General features: G+C 64.9%; 1 protein-coding gene across 1 annotated transcript in view; it reads right to left on the bottom strand.

Annotated features, from left to right (window-relative positions):
* The window catches only part of CBFA2T3 (CBFA2/RUNX1 partner transcriptional co-repressor 3), an 80,267-nt gene that overhangs the window by 24,363 nt on the left and 36,777 nt on the right, over window positions 1-19,127 (bottom strand). The window lies entirely within an intron of this gene.

Below are 19,127 nucleotides of genomic sequence, written 5' to 3'. Positions count from 1 at the left end.
CTCAGCTGCAGCCGCTGGCCTGCCTCCCGCCGGGCGCCCTGCCCCCCGCGGCCCGCCTGTCAGGGAGCTGACGGCCGGGCACACGTGCGCTGCAGCTGTGGGGCCCATCAATGGCGCGCCCGGCCGCGGGGACGGCGGCCAGTCCCTGGTGACAACCAAAGAAGGCAAGGGCGGCCGGCCCTGCAGGCCCCAGGCCACCCTGCAGGGTGCAGACCCGGCCCTCCTGCCCTGCGTCTGCAGTGTCACCCGGGGCGGGGCCTGGGGGGCGTTTTGGATGCCAGGCTGGGACACGGGGGACACGTGGCCTGTTCCCACTCCGACCGGGGGCTTCACCTCAGCCTCGCCCACAGGAGAGGGTGGAGGGAACCTGCCAGTGCCGCCGGCCGGGTGCACGGAGTCCCCACCGCCTCTGAGCACCTGGCTGGTGGACACACGTGGGCCTGAGGAGGGGTCACGGAGGACACAGGCAAGCACTCGCGGCTTGTTCCCGTGCTGCTGTCGCCCTGGTTCACAGGCACAGAGACGTGCGGTCTGCCGAGGGCGCACAGCAGCGGGGCCATGTTGGTCCGCAGGACACAGCCTTCCAGAAGAAGCCGTGGGGTGGGGGTGGGGGTGGGGGTGGGGGTGGGGGTGACAGCGGCGCAGTGCTGGGGCCTCGGGGTCTCCTGGACCTCATCGGCGTCCCGGCGCTGCCCCTCCAGGTGGGGTAGTGGCCTGCACACAGGCACCTGGTGAACTTCGGCAAAGGCTTTGGGACAGCCTGTGTGCCAGGACCCCGCCGTCCCGGCCCCCCTCAGCACAGGCCCCAGCCCAGAAAATGAGGCCCTCGGGGAAGAGCCGCGTGGGCTGTGGTGCTGAGGAACAGCATTTGTGCTGAAGGAACAGAGAGCGCAGAGGCCAGAGGCCAGAGTGTTGAGGTGAGAAGCGCCAGGAAGGAGGGCCGGCCGGGTGGGGCCGGCAGCACGGGCAGGAGGGGGCCACTGAAGGTGCACACAGCTGCTTCGGCCCGCTCGCAGGCTCCTGGCCGCCCCTGCCCCTCCTGGGCCCATGTGCCACACCCACCTCTGTGCTCCTTCTCCAGCGCCCAGGGCGCCCCCACTCTGAGCCCTGCGCACCCCGCCTGGAAGGCTCCTTCCCTCCCGGTAGCTCCGCTCTGGCCTCCCTTGCTCAGGAGAGGGGCCCCGACACTTTAGATCAGAGGAGACAGGGCCATCACACCATCAGTTACTGTCACTAGTTATCAGCTCCGCCCTGTCCCTGAGCCCCCGGGCTGTGCGGGAGCCCCAGCCTGCCCGGCCCCCAGCCTTGCGGCCTGTGGGCAAACCGAGCCACCGCACGGGGTGGGCTCCCCCTGGCGCTGGCTTCCTGCCCGGCCCCCTCCCAAGGCCCAGTGCCAAGTCCAGGGCTGCTCCCTGGTTCCCCGAAGACCCTCTTCGAGGCTCAGACTCCCCGCGGCTCTCCCATGGGGCTGGCTGGGCTCAGGGAGCAGGGGTGTGGGGGGAAGGGCGCCACCAGCGGACGCCAGGTGCTGGCAGCCAGCGAGGGGGACAGTCCTGCTTCCCGCCCAGGCTGCCGAGGGAGCCGACGAGGGCTGGACAGCCTGCCACCCGGACACCCCGGGACGCGGCTCTCTCCCTCCCTGGTTCTCGGGGCCCCAGCACCCCTGCCTCCTCACCCCAGGCTCCACACACAGCACCTGGAGGGATCCTCACGCCTTCTCCAAAACGCACCGTCGGGGCCTCAGGTGTCACGAGGACTCCCCAGGGTCACCTGGCCTGCCCTGCCCCCCGACACGCCCCGGGCCATCCCACACTTCTGATTCGGCCCTCAGCCCCACAGACCCCCCACCGATGGCGGGAGCTCCCCCCCAGAGGCCTCTGGTTCAGCAGATCCAGTCCCACCTTTTTCCTGCGATGTACGTGTTCGTAATCTTTATTTCAGAGAGAGCGAGCGGTGGGGGTGGGGGACAGAGACCGAGTCCCAAGCAGGCTCCACACTCAGCACGGAGCCCGCCACGGGGCTCGATGTCACAGCCCCAGGACCATGACCTGAGCGAAAACCAAGAGCTGGACGCTCGACCGACTGGGCCCCCCAGGAGCCCCTTTCTTACGATATTAACATATAACAAGATGACAGCTGTCCCCACGCGGGGCTTTGTGTGTGCTCCCCGCGAATCAGCTTGCCTCCCCCGCAGGCCAGGGAGAGCAAAGGGACCCCAAGGATGATTTTTATTAGGAATCCCATGTGATAACAGAATTCCATGATCTAATTTTAGAGAACGCATCTGACGCTCAGAGAAAGCTAGTGCTGGGCTCGGGGTCTCGGAGCCTGCGGGGCGGAGGGCTGAGCCCCCAGCAGCACGGTTGGCTGGTTGATCAGAAAGTTCTGAAGCCAGAGCAGCCGGGCCCTCGTCCAGCCGCCCGGGAACGCGACGTGGGCCAACCAGAGCCTGAGGGACGGCCGCCTGGGGCTGGAGGTCCGCCGTCCTGGGGCCCAACTCAGGCAGGCCATGTGAGGACCATCTTCCCGGCTGCGGGGAGCCCCTTCTGATCTTGGGGGCCCCAGCCAGCAGTGCCCCTGTGCCCCACCCCCGCCCATCCTATCAGCAGCGAGGGCCAGGCCCCGCCCCGGGGGCGCAGACACCTGTCTCCGCAAGCAAGGGTCCTGCCACATGAGCGGAAGCAAGCATGGAATCCAGAGACAGGGTGCCGAGTCCTGTCACCAGATGCCGGGGTCCCCCCAGCACCCCTGGAGCCCCATGCAGAGTCTCGGCCGGAGCCGTGGCCTCGTGCCGACGCAGGTGGGGACGACGGTGGGAGCTGCAGGCCCTCACCCTGTGGGCCGGGCTCGGGGGCAGGAGCCGGGGAGCCCACCCAGCGTGCGTGGAACAGCACTTTCCTTACAGGAAAGGCCCAGACTGCAGGCGCGTGACCTTCCCACAGCCCTCAGTGGCTCTCCCGGTCTCCACCTACGGACGGGGAAACTGAGGCCACACAGATGCGTGGGGGGCTGGAAACCGCCTGGGCAGCTCATCCACTGCTCCACAGCCTGTGGTGCCCCCCATCGTCTGTCCACCCTCCCAGGGGCTCTCCCGTGGCGGGTCCGCCCTGCACACGGGGCGCTGGGGCTGGGCGTCCCAGCAAGTGGAGGAGCCGAAGGCACGGCAAGCAGAGGCCTGAGAACGTTCCCAGACCTCTGCCCATAGCCGCAGGCCCCAGGGACACCCTGCGTCTTTCCCAGACAGAGAAGCCAGTCCGCAGCTGATCTCTAATCCGTCCGCAGAGGAAGCGGCCCTCCAAGGCCGGGCGGAGCTGGTGGGAAACAACATGGAATGTGCCAGAACAAGCCACCCCATCCATCACTGTCCCTGTCCGGCTGTGGTTCCCAGCCCGCCCGCCATAGCTGAGAACTGGCCACAGCCCAGAGCTCCCAGCCCTGGGCTTCTAGAACCTTCCCCTGCCTGCCTCAAGTCCATATTGCTGCCAGAAGTAACAAGCCCCTACTTTGGTCATTTAGGTCTGGTTTCTGCTGGTACTTCATCTGACCCTTACAAAGGTCAGGAGAAAGTAGGAAGGTGGGCAGGTAACCTGCCTCAGGGCCTTTGCACAGGCAGGGACAGGTACCGACAGGGAGGTAACAAAGCCGTGGCAATAACGTCCTGAGTGCACGCTGGGTGAGGCCACATGAATCACCCCAGCTCACCCCACATACGCAAACGCGGTGCGCAGATGAGGAAACCCGGCCCGGGGAGGCCACGTGGGCCTCAAACCCAGGTCATCTGGCCCCAGAAACCACTCTCTCTGTGGAACCTTGGAATGTGCCCCCAGTCGAGACCGGGCAGGGCCCAGCTTCAGGGCCTGCAGCCAGGAACGCAGCCCCACCCCAGACCCCCCTCCTGGAGCTGGTGCTCAGGCCCGGGGGAGGCAGGGGCTCTGGGAGCTCGGGGCCCCTGCACCCTTCTGCAGAGGGCAGAGCACGGGGGTGTGGCAAGGACTCTGGGCACGCTGCCCCCAGCCTCAGGGTCCACATCCATACGCAAGGGAGACAGAGTGACTTCGGTGGCCCTGGTGGTGCTGAGGCCAAAAGCAAACCCACATTTGCAACAAACGCCCATCTCCTATCCGTCCATAAAGCCCTGCCCAGCTCACCGGGCCAAGGCCAGCCTCGCGGAGCGCTCCGCGGCCCAGCGAGGCCGGCCTCACTGTCCCCACACAGCGAGGGCGCCACAGGGCAGGAGGGGGCAGAGCCGGAAGCCGGGCTGTCCCTGGCAGGGGGCTGGCAGCGGGCCCCTGTTCTAAAACTCCGGCCGAGGTGAACCCACACGCTTGCCCTTCTTGGGAGCCACGGGGGCAAGCTGGCCTCTGAGACCGATTTCCCATGACCGGTACAAAGTGGCCTCCCCGCCCCTCTGTCTGAGAGTGCCCACGCGGTCCTCCGTGCCTGGCCCTTCTCTGCCCTCATCTCCCACACCCTCCCCTGTCGAGTCCACTTAACCGCTCCTACCTCAGGGCCTTTGCGCTGGCTGTTCCCTCTGCCAGGGACTCTTCCCGCAGACACCTTCACCGAATCATGAGCTCACACGCTCTGCGTCTTTGCCCGAAGGCTGCCTTCCCTCTCAGTGAGACCGAGTACCTGGACCAGCACCGGGCACGCAGCGGACACGCAGCAGGCATGCACTAGGCACTCCGTACTTGCTGAATGACAACCAGGGGAGCCCAGGGAAGCACAGGGCACTGACAGCAGCCTCCCCACCCTCAAGGGCTCCCTCTGGCACATGTGAGTCCTGCCGCTCGGCTGTGTGTGCGCCGCTGGAGGGTGTGGGAGACCAGCTCTGCTCACCTGCCCCAGGAAGAGCCCGGGGGGCCTCCACGGGGGTGTGCAGGCTGCACAGCTCGGAGGGAAGGGCAGTGACCCGCCCCCTGCAGACCCTCCAGTCACCCCTGTGGGGAGCCCCGCCCCGGACCGACATAGATCTGCCAGTCAGAAGCTCCTCGTCTGTCCGTCCAGGCGGGGCTTCCAGGGTCCTGAGTGGACGGTGACAGCACCCTCCTCACACACCCACTTTACCAACAAGGACACTGACGCCCAGGGTCACAAGCGAGGCAGACACCCCGTAGGGACCTCCTGAGGCCCCCTACGTCCTTCCCTGTCGGGCCCAAGCTGCTGTGCCAGCCGGGGCTACACGCGATCCTGCCCAGCTGCCCCTGACCGCAGTGTCTCGGCCGTGTCCTCCAGGCCCCCACCACCCCTCAGCACCGACGCCATCCTGCCTACTGGACAGCGGAGAACCAGGGGTCTCACCTGAGGCCACAGCTCAACAGACTGCCAGGTCTGTCTGTGCCTCCTCTGGGACAGGAGCTCCGCGTGGGGCCCAAAGCTCCCTCCCGGCCCCCTGCAGGCCCGACCCGGAGCCCACGAGGGGGTCGCACGACTGCCAGGGTGCTTGAGGTGTGTTCAGACATGGATGCCACACAGCCCAGCAGTGGGGACAGCGGCCGGGCACATGGCCTCCCAGGGGTGGGCGGCTGTGATGCCCAGAGCAGGTTCCCCCCAGTGCTCGGCGGCCGGGTGGAGAGCGGACATCCCTCTGGCTCCCTCGATCGGTGCAGGTTTCCTGGCCACGGGGAAGGGGGCTGGGGCGGGGCGGAGCTGTGAGAGGCTGGGCTGCAGGGCGGGGTGGGAAGGTCAAGGGGCCCCCACCGTGTTGGCAGTCACCCCCTTGGGGGCCGTAGAGCTCTGGACAGGGCCTGGGCCCAGGAGGCGGGCAGCAGCTCACCCAGGACACGGCCCAGAGGGGCCGAGTCGCATGGTTCCCGAGGGGGGCGGGGGGTGCAGAGACTGAGGCAAGAGATCTCGTGTGGGGGAGGGGGCACCGAGCCCCCAGACCTCAAGTGCCCCTCCTCCTTCACGGCCACCCCCTTGCGATGCGGACCTTTCTCCTGGCCCGGGGGGGGGGCGGGTCTGTGAGAAGCCGCTCTGGCGGGGGTGGGGACAGGGGCTCCCCGCTGCCCGTGGGCATGTGTGGGAGAAGCAGGAAAACTTAGGCATGAATTCCTAGGAAGACACGTATTTCACAAGGGTCTGACCAGCGACAGATGGGGGCCACCAGGGTGAGGAGGGGGTGAAGAGGCTTTGGGGGGCTGCCTGCCTTCAGGGCAAACCCAGGACACTGGGTGACCCTCCACGTCCAGACGGGTGGGTTTGACCAGGAGGCTCCAAGGCCAAGGTCACAGGGGAGGCTTGTCTTGGATCCCAGCACAGCCACGCGGGGTTGGGGGCGGGCCCTGATGACTCCCAGGTGCCTCGCACACCTGCTCCTTACCGCCGCGGCCCCGAGGCCTAAGTCCGAGCATGGACACACAGGGGTTAGTGCTTTCCCTCCGCCGGTCGCCGTGGGCCTTCCGAGGTGGGGCCACATCTATCCAGAGCCTTCCACCCAGTGGACCACCGCAGCCTGCCCGGCCCCTGGGCCTGTGGGGCCACGGCAGGGGTCACAGGTCACTATGGCAACAAAGCCGGGCCGGGACTCAGGAAAACAGGCCCCCCACCCCCACCCCGTCTTGCTCTGCAAACAACCGCAAACTCAGAGAAACGGCCCGTCTCTGAGCCTCAGTTTACCCACTGGTAAAAGGGGCCCATAACTCCCGCCTCTGCGGTGGGGGTGGTCTTGGACAAGAGCCCACAGGGGCCTCACAAACCAGGTTCTGGCTGGCTACCCCCACCCCCGTCTCTATCCCCTGGCTGGACCGTCAGTGGCCTTTCTACTCTGGGCCTTGGTTTTCACACCTGAGGAGGGAGGGGGGACCCCCCCACCGAGGAGTCACTGACAGGTGACCCACGGACAGTGTCCAGCACTCAAGGGCGTGGTGTGTGCTCAGCAAGTGGCAGCCGGGTGAAGATGTGCCTGGGGGGCGCCCTGGCGCGGCGTCCCGGGGGGAAAGGACTCACCCCCACACCCTGCACAACTTTGATTTTAAACTCGCTCCCTTTGCTGAGAGCCGTTCATGTTCTGGGCGCTGAAACCCTCTGTCCCTTAAACCCTCCAGAAAAAGCCATGCGGTGTCAGAGCCCGAGGTGCGGGGAGAACCGAGGCAGAGCGAGGTGTCCTCTGCTCCAGGGCCACGCAGCCATCACACAGCAGATCCCACGTCTCCAGCTGACGTCCCCAGCTGGTGGCCGACAGAGGTTGTCTCTCCCTGTGCACGTGGGCAGAGGGGCTCACAGTGAAGACCGCTCGTGGCCACAGAGGGGACACCGTGTGTTGTCCGGGCCCGCCCTGAGCTGCGGCCATGACGTGCCATCGGCAGTGACAGGGAGCCGGTCGGCCTGGGCGGGAAGGTCCCGTCTCGAGAGGACACAGCCCCAGCAGGATGGGCCTGCAGCGCCAGCCCAGGGGTCCCCTCCGGGCCGGGCCCGCCCACCCCGTCTGACCTCAGGCAGCGAGACGCCACCCCGGCCGCACGTGGCCTGTCGTCTCTTCCCAGCATCTCTGGGAAAGCGCGGCCCATTCACTCTTTACAGACAGAACCTCGCCGAGAACCAGGACGACGGGACGAGACCCTCCAGCCGTGTCCCAGGACCCGACGGGGGGCCGCGCCGGGACCCCGCTGTGCCTCGCGCACTCCCGCTGCCCCCCTCCCGCCTTCCTGCCCAGCACCTCCTTCTCTTCAGTCAGGCTTGGCTCACGTCCCTCGGAGGAGGAAAAGCCTTCGCTGACCCCCAGGCCAGGACCACCCTCCCTGCGCGTCCTGCCCCGCCCCCCAATCATCCCAAGTCTGTTCTCACGTCCACTGCCTGTCGTCCTGTGGCCGCTAACCCCCAGACGGAGCCCAGAAGCGCCTGGCGCCCTCGATGGTCTGCTGATGGGCCTGCGAAAGAACCAGCGCCCCCACCTGCCGCCCCCACGCAGCTCCGGCCCCCACCCTCCTCAGGTTCAGAGCTCGGCTCCCTATGGTGCACGGAGCCTGGGCGGGGCTTGGCTGGGGCCCAGTGAGCAGCACCCGGACCCTCCTCCTCCTGTGAGGACGCTCACAAAACCCCTCCCAGGCCCACGCCCCTTGCTGTGTGAGCGCCAGCTGCCATCTACTCAACGTGGCCGGGAGGTCCCTGCCCCGCAGCTGGCCGGCCCAGGGCCTGGCTCTGGATGTGGGGACATGAGAAGTGATGTCAGCCAACTCTGAGCCGGGACACAAGGGCGTCCGCTGCACTTGCTCTCTTAGGCCAGCCTGCCGGAGGACAGGACTCTCGTGGGGCAGAGCTGGCCGGGCTGAGCCCCCCATCAAGCGAGGGTCCACCCACAATCAGCAGAGCCGCTGACCGCAGACCGGAGAGCAAGCCTGGTGGGACCGGAAGCGGCCAGGGGGCCTGCTGAGTTCGGGGTGGTTTGTTACACGGTGACAACTGTTACACGGTGCTCCCTGATGGATACAGAGTGTATTTAGAACCGCAGCACAAGGACCGCGGGGACAAACGGAGGTCGGCTCCGTGACTCCTGCCTCTCTGCTCCTCCTCCCTCTCAGAGCGGGGCGGGGGGTGGGGGTCTCAGTGTGGCAGCCGCGTCCCCCTCAGGGACGTGTTCCAGGGAGACCATCGGGGACACAGGTTATCTGGGAGGGTGCTTATCACTGAGTTGTTTACCAGAGACGACAGGGGACAGATGAGGTGGCCCCCGTAGAGGGCTGTTAAGGAAATCCTCAGGTCAGCGCAACACGACAGAACCTTAAAAATCCGGCCGTAGGTGCATTGGCTTTAGAAACGGCTTTCCGGTGTGGACCAGCCTGAGCCACGGCGCCGCAGGGCCCACAGGGGCGCCGCCGCGGGAACAAGAGCGTCACCAGGCACTTTGTCAAGAGCGCGGGGCCAGTGGGCCGCGGCGGGGCGTGTGCGGAACAGCGCATTCAGCGGGGAAGACACTCGCCGCGCCCACCGCTCGCGGCTGCATGGACGGCGCCGGGCCCTCGACTCCGTGTGCGGCAGGAGGCCTCCCTGACGGGCAGAGACGCCCCGCAGATACAACCCAAGCACGTGGGAAAGGGACCCCCGTGTCCGAACCAGCAAGCGAAGGCACGTGTCATTCTGTCTTGTAAACAAACGCGCACAGAGAAGCGATGAGAAAGGGCCGTGGCTGCCGGGGACGCAGGTTCAGTCTGGGCCGTGGGGCCCGGAGCTCCAGTGCCCCAAACAAGCAGGGGCGGGGGCCAGACCTCCTCAGACCTGAGCCCCCGACATCCCGCGCCCCCACCTTCCACAGCGTCCTGGCGCCGAGCACACAGTGGGGGGGGAGCTCAGAGCTGCTGGACTGAAACCTCCCGCGCTCTCCGGAGGGCCGCCAACACGACCCAAATGCCGGCCCGCGAGCCCCTCGGTTGGCCCACGAAGGAGGCACATTCCCGGCCCAGCTGCTGGGGCTGCGGAGCCACGGAGGGAGGGGGGCGTCCTGACATCTGGCCGCCTGCTGGGGGGAGGGGCAGCGGGAGGAAGGGGTCCCTCCCTGCCCCGCGCTAGTCCTGGAGCTCTGGGAGTCCCCTCCCAGCCCCTCCCACGCACATCTGCCACCAGGGGGAAGTGGCCCATCTGCACACTGGCCTGAGTGTCACTGGGATGTGACAATGAACGCACTGGCATGGCTGCCTCGTGGTGAGAATATACAGAGAGTGAGTGGCAGGTAGACGGATGAACAGACGGGCAGACGGATGGACGGACAGATGGACGGATAGACGCATGGACGGATGGACGGACGGACAGGTGGATGGATGTACAGGTGATTGGGTGGGTGGATGGATGGACAGACAGGTAGGTGGGGGAATACACAGATGAATCGATGTGTGGATGAATGAATGGGTGGATGGGTGGACAGGCAGATGGACAGGACAGATGGACAGACAGATCTGTGCGGCTGTGGGAAAAGCGCACTGGGGTTGGGCAGGAGGCCTTATCTCTCGAGTGGCCCTTTCAAGGCCCCTCACTTTTCTGGGCCTCAGCTTCCTACCTGCGCACCGGGGGCAAGGGTGCTCTGACGACTAAGCAAAGGCCCATCAAGTGAGCGCTCCACCACTGCTCACTCACGCACCGGGCCAGGTCAGGACGGGGAGGGAGCTGGGGACCCCGGGAGGGCCCTCCCCTGGGCGGGGGACAGTCGGCAAAGTCTCCCGGGGTAACGGACACGGAGATGTGAACAGGAGGCCGGTCGTGGTTTGTCCCCGTGAGGGGATGAGACAGAGCACCGGGCGGGGGCCAACACAGGCAGAGTCTGCGGGGTGCCTGTGTGCCTGTTTCCCGTGAGAGGGGGGAGACCCCAAGAAAGATGCAAAACACCCCAGAGTTCTTCACGGTGACCTAAGACATATTCAGAGTCTCTGAAAGGAAACAGAAGCTGCCCTCGGGGAGCAGGGGGACGAGACGTCCTCCTTTCCGCACTCCCTTCCACACTAGCCATCACCGCTTTGAACCATGCCCTCGACTTACATTTAACCTGCCCGCCAGCCCCCAGCACTGCCTCGCCCACCACGAAGGAGACAATGATGGCGCGTGACAGGCAATTACAGACCTTCACGGGAGCTAATAAGCAGATCTCAGCACCACGGATTGCTTAGGTAAGGAAAGGACTTGAAATCCAAGGAGCTCACGTGTCCTTGGGCCTAAGTCAGCCAGGCTGCCCGCTGAGGTGACAGAGGCGGCGGGGGGGGGGCACAGACCGCCCTGGGGGGCACACCTGGGCCTTGTGTCCAGGGTCAGAGAACCTTCCAGGGAGCCGTGAGGCGTGGCTGGAGCCTGGTGGCCGTGGGGCTCGCGCACCCGGAGAGAGGAGGGGGCGCGGTGACTGAAGACGCGGTGGCGGTGGGAGAAAGTCCCCGAGCACAGCACTGCGCCGGTGTCACGGCGGGCAGTGGGCGGGGAGGCGCCGGAAGGTCCAGCCGGTCTGCGGAGGGTCTGGAAAGCCCGCCAGGCAGCCAGGATTCGCCTCCACGGGCAGTGAGGCGCCACGGAAGGCTCAGCTGACCCCTAAGGTGTTTTCATTGTTCAAGTAACGTGCAAGTTGGCTGCCTATCACCTTGAACTCTCCAGAGGAAAGCTGCCAGAACTTAATAGTGCTGTCCGCACGAATGCTAAGTAACAACTAGGGGCTGGCGCTTTGACCTGCACGTGTGTCCAACCGAGAGCCCTTCCCTAACCGCTGGCCCCCAGCCACAGAACGGCCACCCGCATGGCCCGCGTGGACGCCGTTCACCAGTCACGTGCACGCAAGAGACACGGATGCAGACAGGAGTGTGGCACCCAGGACACGGCGACCTCTCTGAGCCTCAGTCTCCCCCAAGGGGCGCAGACACAGTACGCCTGGCGACAGCACCTGAGGGACCGCGGGGGACACCGTCAAACAAACCCGCAACGGGAGCGGCTGCAGGAGATGCCGGCCCGGGGGCGGCCCGGGCGTGGGGAGGCCTGGCTGACCGTCTCTGACGTTCCCTCCCCACTGTCACAAGGAGGACAGGCCAGCAGGTGCACCTGAGCTGTGGTGAGAGTCGGCCCTTCACAGCTCGACGCCGGACGCAGGGACCCAGGACGGGGCGGAGCTGCGGCTCCCAGCCCCACTCAGAGGCACACGGTCACCCAGGGTCTCCTGCCTCTGCCTCCGAGGGGGTCCGGGGGCTGCTGGAAGATTCACGCTTCCTCTGGGAGAACACTTGGTTAAGGCAGGAGGCCAGCCCGACACCCACAGCACCTGAGAGGCCCTCACTTCCCAGATGTTCAGAGAGGTTCAGATCCTGGCTGCAGGTCACACAGCACTGGAGGAGGGCTTGCGTTCCCTGCTCCCCTCCTCAGATATCCATGGCTTGGTTGATTTTATGATTTAACCCCAGCCACACAGGAGAGGCCTGGAGGCAGGGCGGCCTCACAGCACGTCCGGGAGGGAGGGAACTGCGCCCACCTCACAGGGGCTACTGACCACATTCCTCCGGCTGGGAGCTGTGGGGCCCTCCCCCTGGTGGATTCTGGAACATCCCATCTTCTTGTCCCAGGAGCCATCAAAAGGGCTTGGAGACTCAGCCTCCCGTCACCCAGAAGGCACGGCCGGGACTCCCAGGGCAGGTGCCGGGAGCCCCCGGGGTGGCTCGCCCAGCTGCCGTGCATTCGCTCTTCACGCCTGGTCTCAGGCCCTCTCTTCCCTACTTCCAGGGACGTGGGCGGCGTGCCCCTGGTGAGCCCGCGCGGGCCCGGCACCGGCCGCCGTGGGCAGGGAGAGCCCCCGCTCGGCCACGCTCCACCGGCGAGGACCCGGGGACAGGGAAGGGGGGTCCCCGCCCCGCCACCCGCCGCCCTCCGCCTGCCGCAGCCTCCGGGGACGGCTCTTGTCGATGCTTCCGGATGTTTCTGCTCAGATACAACTGTACAAAGAGGCAAACCCGGCACCGGAGCGAGAGCCCGCCACCGGCCCTTCTCGGCGGGGCTCAGGTGCATCCGGAGACGTTGACCTGGCGGCGGGGCGTGGCCTGCAGCGTCTCCTCGCCCGACACCTGACACGGCTCCTCCTCGGAGAGTTAACAGGGGTCGAAGAGAAGACAAGCATGGATCGAGTGTGCCAGGCCGCCACGCATACAGCAAGTGCCAACTTGGGGCCAGCCCGCGCACAGGTAACCCCTGGGACACTCGCTGAGCTGCCCCACGCTCACCTGTCCTGCCCGCGGCGCACGCGGGGCCCACAACGCACCCTCTTCATCGCTGAGAGCTCCCGTGACCACGGAAGGTTCTAGAGCCGTGCGTCATGGGCACCATGAGCACCATGAGCACCTCACCTGGATTTTTACTTATTCTACTCGACATGGTGCACAACGTCCACGTCATAGGCCCACCCCGCCAGGCGCCAAACTGCAGGTGGAAAGGTACCCCCCCCACACAGGGCAGTGCCGCACCTGCGCGTCCACCTTCTGCCCAAGCGGGGTCCCCTGCTCCCCAGAGCCCTCTCGGGAGGCGGCGTCCCCACCACCTGGGAACAACACCTCCTTTCTCTGAGTTTAAAGAAAACAGCCTCCTCTGGAAGCAAATCTTTGAACGCTTGGCCTCCCTGGAGGCAGGGCTGGCCGGGCCCTCTCATGAAGGAGACCAAGAGACTTCAGCTCTTTTTAGGAAGGGGGAGGAAAATATTTTTAAAAATGTGTTTTACAAGCCTGGCTTTGCCATTGTTTATGTAAACAGGTAAATTGTTTCCTGCCTCAATTAAAAACATCTGCCACATAAATGAATACCAATTAACTCATCCTGTTTTTAATTACTCTGTTAATTACAGGCAGGCAGCAGAAAGCGAGTGCGGTCCCTCCCCCAGCTTGGCAAGGATCTGGAGTGTGTCTGGCTCCTGTGGGTGAGGGTGGCAGGGAGGTGGTGGCAAGGTGCCAGCCGGGATTCCCCGATCTGGGGCTGTCCCGCGGGTACCTCTTCCTAGGGCCCTCAGCCCACAGCCATGAAGGTGGAGGCCCTCCTGCCCCCTAGGCACCGAAGACAAAGGAGGGGTCTTCACCGCGCTCCCTCACATCCTGGCCCCATTTTGCTGGGGGAGGGGAGGCGGCCAGAGGGCCGGGGGCCTGGATCGCGCCCAGGAAGGGCTGTGTGGAGGGGATCGGAGACCCCCTAAAAGCAGGCACTGCTGGGAAATGATACTGGAGCCCGCAACTGCTGACGGACACCTGGCTGAATGCCTGCCCGCCCGCTCCTCCAGGGAGCTCCCTCGCCCCTGCCAGCGTCTCCTATGATCCTGACCCTCCCTGCGGTTTGTCACCACCCAGCCCGCTTGGCCCGCTTTACTCTCCAGCCCAGGGACACGCGCCCAGGACGCACTACTCGGCATTTACACGGAGGCTTGTGGGGGCGGGCACAGCCCATTAAGGTCCCCGCGTGCCAGAGCCGGGTGCACACCAGGACTGCAACTCCGGGGCTTGTGTTGGTAGTTGAGTAGTACAGTCTACACCACAGCAGCCACACTCTGGCTCTCTCCTTCCTGGGGCATCTCAGGATCCTCCCTACACCCTCAACGGCACATCCTGCCTCCCTTAGACACGAGTGGCTGTCAGGCCCCCTTCCGATCTCTTCCCCCAGGTGTCCCCGGTTATAGACGCTGATATGGTCAGAGTCTGTTCAGGCTGAGGGTCCCATAGATCTGCACCTGCATGCCAAGTCCAGGCAAGAAGTGGGCACCAGGGCCGCTCGTAAGAAAGAGACATGCTGTCCGCCCAGGCACACTCAAAAAGAAGGGAGGGCCGTGATCCATTAGCCATGTCTGCCCCGGGCACAGCGTGGCCGGAGATCAACTAGCCATGTCTGCCCCAGGCACAGGGTGGCCGGAGATCCACTAGCCATGTCTGCCCCAGGCACAGCGTGGACAGAGATCGACTAGCCATGTCTGCCCTAGGCACAGCATGGACGGAGATCGACTAGCCATGTCTGCCCCAGGCACAGCATGGACAGAGATCGACTAGCCATGTCTGCCCTAGGCACAGCGTGGACAGAGATCCACTAGCCATGTCTGCCCCAGGCACAGCATGGACGGAGATCGACTAGCCATGTCTGCCCTGGGCACAGCGTGGACAGAGATCCACTAGCCATGTCTGCCCCGGGTACAGGGTGGACGGAGATCGACTAGCCATGTCTGCCCCGGGCACAGCGTGGACGGAGATCGACTAGCCATGTCTGCCCCAGGCACAGCGTGGACAGAGATCCACTAGCCATGTCTGCCCCGGGTACAGCGTGGCCGGAGATCGACTAGCCATGTCTGCCCTAGGCACAGCATGGACAGAGATTGACTAGCCATGACTGCCCCGGGCATCAGCGTGGACAGAGTGGGCAGGATCTCTATGTATTGGCACATGAGGATCCAGCCCACCTCTCACTCCCCTGGTGAGAAACCTGATGTCTACAGTGTTCTGGAACATTAAGCCTATCCTATTTGTGGGTGCCTATTCAGGGGGCTGCCTGCACTGGGGGGCCTTCTTGGAGGGGTGGGTCAGCAAAACACAAAGGGATAGGCTAGAGTCTACCCCTGCCATCCCCAGGGGGCAGGTCCCTTCAAAGCTGGGTCCCGGCTTGCAGCCCTCAGCACCGGTGACAACCCCCTGCCTGGATTCCAGTTCCGGCCTCCGAGGGAAGACAGGGAAACAGCTCAGGGTCCTGGCTGACAAGACGTTAACTGCGGTGATTCTCCCAACAGCCTGTGAGCTTGTTCCGTTACTTAGAAGTAATAGTGAAAACCTAAAACGTACCACTCCTCCCACTGTATAGACGGGACAGCAGAGGCACAGAGAGGGTAAGTAACTGCCCAAAGCACACAGCTTAGGCCAGAGCGGACATCATGACCCAGTCCCAGCAGCTCCACACGCACGCCTGAGCTCACACAGCTGCCCAGGCCCAGCCTGGTCCCCAGATATCCAAGCCTCCCCGAGTTGGCAAGCAGGGAGGGGAAGCTGGAGGAGCCTCTCAGCATGCCCCGGGCACGCAGGGGCTGGTGAGGGGGTGGGCAGAACCCTCAGGTTTGAAGCCCGTGTGTGCCCACCTCCTGGCTACAGGCCGGGCATGGCCCCAACATTTCCCCTGAGAGGTGGAGGGGTGCTCACCTCTGCTCTGAAGCACAGGCGTGAGGACTCAGCCCTTCTGCAGCTCTCTCTGCCCACTGCCCCCCCGCCTGCCTCCTCTTCCAGGCAGGCCACCAGGCTGATCTCCTGTGTTACCTGGTGGTCTTCTGAGCCATTGGCAGCCAAGACCCCATTTCTCAGGACCCACCGGCAGGCTGTCCAGGGGACATGCACACTCAGCCCTTGGCCCGGGGCGGAGGTCTCTCCTTCAGACCTTCTGCAAGGTACATTTCCTTTCCACACCCAGCAGCCATCGTGAGGTCTGGGCTGTTTCTGCGGGGCCTTCTAACCGACTTGAGCTATAAAATGCATCTAATAGCAGTGGAGTCATTGGGGGGCAGGGACTCCCCACAGCACGGGGGGCAGCGGCGTTTCCTGACGAGGGGGAGCCGGCTTTCCAGCACAGACGCGCTCCCGCCACAAAGCCTGTCGCGGCCCCAGCGCCTCTCTGAGGGGCAGCAGGGAGCCGACTGCCCCAAGGCCTGTCCTTCGGAGCCAGGGACCCCGGCCAGCCGCCAGCCGTGGGTGGTCCGGACACAGGGCCTCGCCCACCGGGGGTGTGAGGCCCGAGGGTGCAGCGGCCAGGACCAGGGACCCCCGCTCACCCCAGGGACCCCCACCTGCTGGAGGGGCTGTGCCTCGGGGCTCAGCCTCTCGTGCCTGAAACCTGAAGGAGGGGCTCCTCCGTCCCCACGAGCCATTTCGGCTCCAAAGTGCAGAATCGCCCTGTCGGTGTCCCCCGGGGGACCGTGGGTGGCAGGGGACATTTATGACAGGCGCAGACCCGGGAGAAAGCAGACATCGCGGGTCAGTGAGCACTCTTGGTGCTGGGCTGGGGCTTGGTGTCCACACCCGGCAGCGGCCCCTGGGGCACAGAGCGGGACAGCGACCGCCATGTCCCCACCCCGCCCCCACCTTGGGCGGGCGCCAGGCGGGCAGATGGGCCCGGTGCTGGCGCAGCCGCGGTGGCAGCTGTGCCGGGGGAGGCGGGGGCCGAGCCCGGCCCCACTGCCTCCCTCCTAAGCAGGAACCTTCTGGATGTTTTGACTCATTCCACCAAATAGTCTCACAGAACCTCGAGGGGATCCAGGGTAGGTCCCCGCTGAGTCAAAACAGCCCTCGGGGGACTTTCTGCAGGGGTGGCTTCTGGGGCTGGGGGGGCTGGTCCCCCATGGTCGGCAGGGAACCCCCGCTCAGGAGGCCAGGGACGGCCTGGCTCCCGTGGGGGGTCCCCCCCCAATCCTTCCAGGGGCCCCAGACCTGCCACCTGTCCCCCGCGTGCCCTCTAGCTGGGCCCCGCGTCACACCCTCCCCACGCGGCAGTGCTCATGGTGGCTTTTGAAGGGATAAGCTGAGAAGGGAAGACAAGGGTCCCGGGCTGAAAAGGCCCCCACCTGCCGCACCGTCACCGGGGTGGGGCGGGCCCGGCGCACAGCAGGCACCCCCGTCGGACTCACTGTCCCCCTCTGTGAAACAGGAGCGAATCCCACCGCGCACGGACCTGTTCATCCCCCCGAGGAGTGACGTGTGAGAGGTGGCAGCGTGGACAAGCCGCAAGCATGGTGTGCAGGTGACAGAGGCCATGCGGCGCCCGTGCACTGAGGCGGAGGCAGGGCTGCGGAGGGAGGTGGGGACGGGGTCCTGTCGGGTGAGGACAGCGTTTGGGAACTAGACGGAGCTGGTGGTCGCGTGACGCTGTGAATGTGCCAAACGTCACAGGGTTGTGCCTTAGACACAATAAAGTGGGGGCAAGACGGCTCCTCAAAAAACTAAAAACGGAAGCACGTGCCACCCAGCAATCCCGCTTCGGAGGGCAGAGAACGGAAGACACGGCTTCCCCCCACGGCCACATCAGCGTCCCTCACAACAGCCAACGGGCCGAAGCCGCTCTGCCCACCAACAGGTGGATGATGGAGAAACGCGGTCCATCCACGCGACGGAGTCCTCCTCCCCCGGCGCCGGCTCGAGGCCCCAGGACGCTGTGCTCAACAAAGCCAGCCCAGCTCAACACAGCGACGTGTACGATCCCACTTACACGAGGCCCCTAGGGAGTCAGGTCCGCAGACACGCAGATGGGGGCCGCGTTCACGGGAACGGAGCTCCAACTAGGAAACGGAGAACATTCTGGAAGGGGATGGTGTGATGGCCGCACAGCATGAATGTACTCAGTCCCCTGAACTGGACACTCAGCTAGTTAAGACAGTCAATCTGACACCCGGTGAATTTTACTTAAAAAGCACCTAGTGGGGAGACTGAGGCAGGCAGGACGCAACCTCCCCGCTTCCTCCTGCCAGCAGCCCACCCGCACTGCTAACAGCACAGGGTCAGGAGCCTGAGCTCAGCATGAGGGACATGGTGTGTGACCGGAGCCAGGTCGACGTCCTCCCATCGGTGGCCACGCCCACACCCGCCAGCAGTGCCAGTGTGGAAGAACACAGCCTCCTGCTTTGCAGGCTCTGTGCCCTTGTTGACCTGGGGGACCCGTCCCTACAAGTGGGCAGGGAGGATGGTGCCCTCACTGACCCCAAATCTGCTCCCCTGGGGCTGCCGGTGTTGGGAGGGGGGTGCTGGTGACACGGGGCCCCCACGTTCTCTATACTCCATATGCACAGGCAGGGGCTAGGGGCCGGGAGGGACCCTAAGGAAAGGTCTTTCCATAAACCAGGAGGTCTAATGGGGCCGGAGGCCTCTGCTGAGGATTACCGGACAGGGAGGGGACGCAGCACTGTCATCCCTGACTAAACACGTGTTGGTGCACATCAGGTCCAGGGCCCACAGCTGCCCCCGACCTGTGCCCTCAACCTCAAAACCCCCACACACCGAACACGCTGTGACCTTGACTTAGAAAGAGGAGCTGTCTACGCTGACCAGACAGCACCAGGGGCTGTACTGGGTCCCTCGACCAGGTGGCTACCTACCATGACTGGTGACATGCTCACAAGGAGATATTACGTGGACAGAGAAGATCCTGAGAGACCGTGTCACACAGTGTGCCAGTGAGGACCAGTGTGTGGGCAGTGTAGTGACAGGTGTCCTGGGACAGTCCCTGTAGATGGTGGTGACAGGTGTCCTGGGACAGTCCATTAGATGGTGGTGACACGTGTCCTGGGACAGTCCCTGTCGATGGTGACAGGTGTCCTGGGACAGTCCCTGTGGACGGTAGTGACAGGTATCCTGGGACAGTCTGTAGATGGTAGTGACACGTGTCCTGGAACAGTCCCTGTAGATGGTGGTGACAGGTGTCCTGGGACAGTCCCTGTGGACGGTAGTGACAGGTGTCCTGGGACAGTCCCTGTGGACGGTAGTGACAGGTGTCCTGGGACAGTCTGTAGATGGTGGTGACAGGTGTCCTGAGACAGTCCCTGTAGATGGCGGTAACACATGTCTTGGGACAGTCCCTGTCGATGGTGACAGGTGTCCTGGGACAGTCCCTGTAGATGGTGGTGACACGTGTCCAGGGACAGTCCCTGTAGATGGCGGTGACACATGTCCTGGGACAGTCCCTGTAGATGG

This window comes from Suricata suricatta, chromosome 16, assembly GCF_006229205.1.
Source record: "Suricata suricatta isolate VVHF042 chromosome 16, meerkat_22Aug2017_6uvM2_HiC, whole genome shotgun sequence".
NCBI classification, from domain to species: Eukaryota; Metazoa; Chordata; class Mammalia; order Carnivora; family Herpestidae; genus Suricata; species Suricata suricatta.
Note: the sequence above shows the minus strand (reverse complement) of the source record. Positions and strands in the feature narration are given on the sequence as shown.